The sequence below is a fragment of the Physeter macrocephalus genome, chromosome 10 (genome assembly GCF_002837175.3).
Source record: "Physeter macrocephalus isolate SW-GA chromosome 10, ASM283717v5, whole genome shotgun sequence".
Taxonomy (NCBI): domain Eukaryota; kingdom Metazoa; phylum Chordata; class Mammalia; order Artiodactyla; family Physeteridae; genus Physeter; species Physeter macrocephalus.
The window spans coordinates 86876797-86882796 of record NC_041223.1 but is presented as its reverse complement, the minus strand read 5'-3'; positions in this window follow the sequence as shown (position 1 = coordinate 86882796).

The window sequence follows — 6000 nt, the reverse complement described above, 5'->3', positions numbered from 1 at the left end:
GTGTCCAACTTTTTAAAGAGGTCATCTTTGTTAACTGAGTATTCTGGTTTGTTTGTGTCCAGCTAATTTTTGAGATAAAACGTCTCCCTTTATTGCTGGCCTACACCATATTGATAACTACTCAAAGCTCTGTCTGTTGTTTTCCTAATGTTGTCATCTGCTAACTAGAAAATAGAAAACATGCCCAGGTTTATGACTGGGAAAGGAATACCACCCTCCTACTGGAGTCTTTCATTTTAAGGTAGCTTATCCTTAAAACGTGATATCCAAAATATCAACAATAAGCTCTTCTTTTCAGTTTTTACAGTGGTTTACAGGTATATGAAAACTGATAAAGTATGTCTTCGCAGTAGTCATTCCTCATAGCAGCAGGTGTGATTTTTATTGTGACATAAACTGGACATATACTTCTGATGTAAACAAATGATTAATATTTTATACTTGGCTCCCCATGGCATATTTGAAATTAATTCAAGAACCTGTGAAACTCTACTTAGAACAATCATTTATTCACTTTTCCTGCAAACAGAGGCCCAAGCATGGAATAAATATGATGTCTGGACTGAAAGTATACTCTTGATAAATACAGTTTTTAAGTAATATACCATTATTTTTAATGTGCTTTCAAAGACCATTTCACGTTCCTAGACTGAATAGCAACAATGATGAGAGAAATGCACTTGAGTATAAATTCAAAAAAGCAGATGATTATCCTCCAGAAGAAGTTGCAGGTGTTTTTGTCTCCTGTTTTCTATTTCTATGGCCCTTTAGCTAACTGTAATTGCACTTTAGTGCTTTAGTGCTTGGCCAGAAGGCTGTTATAGAAATCAATCAAACAAATAAATGGGTAAGTTAATTACTATTTTTTGCTGAGAACTATTTAAAAAAATTATAGCAAAGCAATTTTGATTTTCAACAGTCCTACTCACCACCTGCATTTAGCAAAACTCTTGGCATCAGTCTGGGTTGCTAAGCAATAAAATATCTCTGCCATGACTCTGGAGTCCCCGGGATCATTCCATTATTTTGTCATTCAGGCATGTCACACAGCTTGATGTGGGCCTCCAGTTCCTACACACTCAGAAATGTAGGCCTGCTGCTCCTATATAAAGAGAATGGTGGGACAGAGAGATGATTAAAAAGGTTAGGAGAGGCAAGGCTACATAAACCTCAGAATTGGGGGGATGCACTTTTTAAATGAGAAATAAGTCATTATAAACTCAACAGCTTCATCACTTTAAAAATGTAGATAATTCTCACACCCAGCAGAAACTCACCACGTTTAGGGGTAATTATACTAACTTTGCTATCTTAGCCATACTTCTCAGATAAAAATATGATAAGTTTTATAAAATCTTCTGTAGTATTTTCTATTTATCAAAGGGTTGTCCTGATCATTTGATCATCAGATATATTCAACTCCTGACTTCAGTGCAGATAGGAAAGACTGTTGAGAGTCCTGTGCTAATTTAAAACTTTTTGGTGGTAGGCTGACTAGTTTAAGAAGCCTCCAACTATTAGAATCATATGTAATTATTTATTTAAGAACAGTTTTGTTTTTTTCTTTATACCTGTGTTAGATTCTGTGAAAATACTTCTCTTACTGACTTTATCTTGCAATATAGGTACAGTTATTTACGTCTATGTTTTTTGACCTATAAAAAGGAAAATGTGTCCTTTCACACTGACTTATTGAGGTTTTTGAAAATGGATAAGACTTTCTCTGAGTTATAGGAATAAAGAGTAAAGAATATGTGAAACGTAAATTTGAGCATCTTTTTCAAATTAGTAACTGAGTTCTTTTGAAGGATTAATTTATGCTACATAGCATAGATTGGTCTTGAAGAGATGAACTTAACCATATTTGATACAACTGAGATGAAAAAGAATACAATTCCCCCAAACTCCTTGACCTCACCTTCTGAGGTTAGTTTTCTAATATGTAAAATAGTAGGTTTGATGAAGATAATCTCTTAAAACTTTCTCATCTGCAATATAGGAACTGAAGCAAAGAGTTAAATTAGCTTTATTCAATATGGTAAATTCCGTCAAATCAAAGATAAAAATTCTGCTCCATGACTGTTTGATTACCTCTATTTATATCATGTTTTAATTTGTCATCAAAATATCTGAAGGCATTCTATTTCAGACATTCTCAATATTCTGACAGTGTGCAGGCAGAGAGGTGGAGTGCGTTCATGGAGTGAAATGATCAAGAAGTAAAGTGACCTCCTCAAGATCATGGAGCCAGAAAGTGTAAACCTAAGATTCAGACTGGCTCCTTCTTAAAGCCAGGCCAGAGGTTTTCACAGTATAACACTCTTCATTATACAAGAAGATATATTCCAGTATCCTTATTTTTCAGCTAAAATAACTGAGCCTTAGAGTCGTAAAATGACTTACCCCAAGGATGACTACAGAATGAAGACTAGAATCTACACTTCCTGACTTCCACTCTGGAGCTCCTTCTGTTTACACCATCCAGATTTATAGCTAATCTTCACTCTTATTCTGTACGTTCCATTTTGAAGGATAAACATTATGGGGAAAAAGAAGTGAAAACATTGAGATTTAACAATATCTTTGAACTAGAAATTTAGACAACTTTTTTGAATTATCCAACCTTGAGTTTTTTGTGGTTAATGAATTTTTTTCCTCTTAAAAGATAACCCAGCAGATAAAATATCTACCGGTTTGCAGTTGCTGATTACAAAAAGCAGGACCTCAGCCTCACCTTCCTGCAGCTACTTTATGATGCTCCAAAAGGGTTAGAACTTCTGTATTCAAGGCCATTTTGTCAGCTAGCCACTGTAGATGATAATCTATTGAGCAATTATTATGTGTGAGGAGTTATGCCATGCTTAGTATGGTAATTTAATTGTATCCTCACAACAACCACGTACCATGGGTACTATTAACTCCCTCATTTGACAGGTGGGAAATCTGAAGCACTATGGGATCCCAGGTTTCTTAGCCATTTTTTAACCCAGGTAGGCTGCCTCTAGAGCTGATTCTCTTCCTGCAACTCCACAGCAAACATGAGCTTATACAGTTCCATGAGCTGCATATTCACGTATATGGCAAAAGGAGTAGCTTGAAATAGCTGTGATGCTCCCTTTTAGGGGCTGCAGACTACAAGTGCTTGCCAAGTTTCCAGTTCTCAGCCAAACCTGGGTTATGTTCCATGACTGAGAGGCCTCCTCTCCAGCTCATGCTGCTGCATTTTGTGTCATAAACCCTAAAAATAGCTGAGCATATGTATAGTTTCACAAAGTGAACAATTTTGACGTCTTCTCCCCCCTTATTCCTTACTCATAGGAGATCAGACGCAGTCCCAGAGACCATAGGAAGATCAGATACTCCATTCTCCTCCTCTTTCTTCTCTCTTTGTAGCTTCTCTTCCACAAAACCTTTCTCCCTCTCCTTCTCAGACAAAAACTTTTGTACATATCAGTGTGTGTGTGTGTGTGTGTGTGTGTGTGTGTGTGTCTCCATACACTCAGCTTCTGTAGCCAAATTAGTATCTTTTAACAAAAATAATATTAAATGTCATAACACTGAATCCAATTACCAATGAGCAACTTAATGAAATTCTATCTATAACAATTTGTATATTTATTATTGTCAAAGGCAGTTGTGTTCCTTGAAGAAGCTGCAGATATGCATGAAGATAGAAAAATCACTAATAATACCACTGCCAATTTAGAAATAATTATGGTTAACTCATTGACACACACCAATCTCGAATGACACTGTGGCTCATGATTAACGTGCATTTTTCTTTTTCTTTTTTTTCTTTTTGCATTTCAGTTTGAGAACTTTCTATCGACCTGTCTTTAAATTCATTGATCCTTTCCTCAGCCGTGTCGAGTCTCCTGATGAGCCCATTGAGAGCATTCTTCATTCCTGTTACTGAGTTTTGATTTCTATTATAATTACCAATGAGCAACTATAATGAAATTCTATCTATAACAATTTGTATATTTATTATTGTCAAAGGCAGTTATGTTCCTTGAAGAAGCTGCAGATATGCATGAAGATAGAAAAATCACTAATAATACCACTGCCAATTTAGAAATAATTATGGTTAACTCATTGACACACACCAATCTCGAATGACACTGTGGCTCATGATTAACGTGCATTTTTCTTTTTCTTTTTTTTCTTTTTGCATTTCAGTTTGAGAACTTTCTATCGACCTGTCTTTAAATTCATTGATCCTTTCCTCAGCCGTGTCGAGTCTCCTGATGAGCCCATTGAGAGCATTCTTCATTCCTGTTACTGAGTTTTGATTTCTATTATCTCCTTTTGACTTAGAGTTTGTACCTCTTTACTTATATTATTCATCAGGTTTTTTCATATTACCTACTTTTTGCATTAGAATATCACTTTAAATTCTCTGATTATTCCACCATCTGTGTCATATCTGAGTCTAGTTCTGATGATTGCATTTTCTCCTCAGAGTGTTTTTTCTTGCCTTTTGACATGTCTTGGCCGGACCTATTGTTTCAGGTAGTAGGAACTGGGGTAATAGGCATTGTGTGAGGACTGATGTTAATCTGGCTAGGAGTTGGGCTGTGTTTAATGCTTAATGTAGCTACAGGTATCGTTGGCTTATATTCCTCAATTGTCTTTGTTTTTGGCTCCCCTCTTGACTTTTGGCTTCCCTAAGTACTCTTACTCAGAAAGTCTATGTTTTATAACTTCTTTGGCTGTAAAACACTGTTATTATCTTGGAATCCTGTCGGTATGGTGGTAGGGTATATGGAAGAGGTAGTGTTCTATAATCTTCTGATTAAATTTCAGGCTTTTAGGGGGCCCATCTGTTGGGACCTTCATAAGTCTAGTAATGTAGATTTTATCTCCCCTTCCTCCTATTCCCTTCCCTAGTTGCAATGTTCTCAATCTATTTCTTTGAAGCCCTGATCCCTGTTGACTATTCTTTTGTTCCTCTCTTAGGTGAGGGGTTGGAATGGAGAGGGATTCCCTCTTCCTGATGGGATAGAGTTTCAGAATTGAGCTTTGACAAAGCCCTTTACTGTGGAGAGTGAGCCTTCATTATGGAAAAGACTCTTGGCTTATTTCACAATGGTTATTTCCCACTCTTCCTATGTCAGAGCCAAGAGAAGATCTTATCATATTCTCACTGTGAGGACCTGGTGGAATTCTTTAAGGAAAATTCACAAAGTGCGGTGGGGTCCCCTAAGACAGTGGCCCTAGGAGATTCTCACTCTCAAAGCTAATCAACATTCAACATCCAGAAATTAATAAAAATTATCATGTAATTCTAAACACTTTGTGGTCCCAGAAGCTTCTTTTCCAGATCTCCATTGCTGTATCTCTCTATATGCACCCAAATCTCCAAATTTAAGTTACCAGTGTGTCCTATGACCACATTTCCCTGATGGGTCCAAACAAAATCATTGATTTTCTGTTGTTCAGCATTTTCTTGTTGTAAGCACAGGAGTAATAACTTTTAAGCTCTTTTCATTTGGAGCTCTATAATGTGTACTTTTCACTTAAAAGTATATCCTGAAGATTTCCATGTCACCACATAATCTCCTACAACAACATATTTAATGACTATGTATCATTATATTGTGTACATTTATATTGTTCATTAAACCATTCAACTCTCTTTGGGCATTTTTCACTATTCTAATGAGAACCATCATGAACATCTTTGAAGCTAAGTAAATATGTTCACATTGATTATTTCCTCAAGATAATTTACTATAAATAAGATTTATAAGCCAAAAATCTACATTTTCAGTCTACTTTAAAAAATTGCCAAATTGCTCTTAAGTTTGTTTATAACCCATTCTAGTCATCAAGAGACTCTGATTTCTTGCACCCTTACCGGCATTGGATAAAGTGTTTTCTACATTTCTACTTTTGTGTTTTATGTTCATATATCAATTTACATTTCTCTGATTATTTAGGAATTTGGGTATTTTAATTATATTTTAATATACTTTCTACTTTTTTTTGTTTGAAATT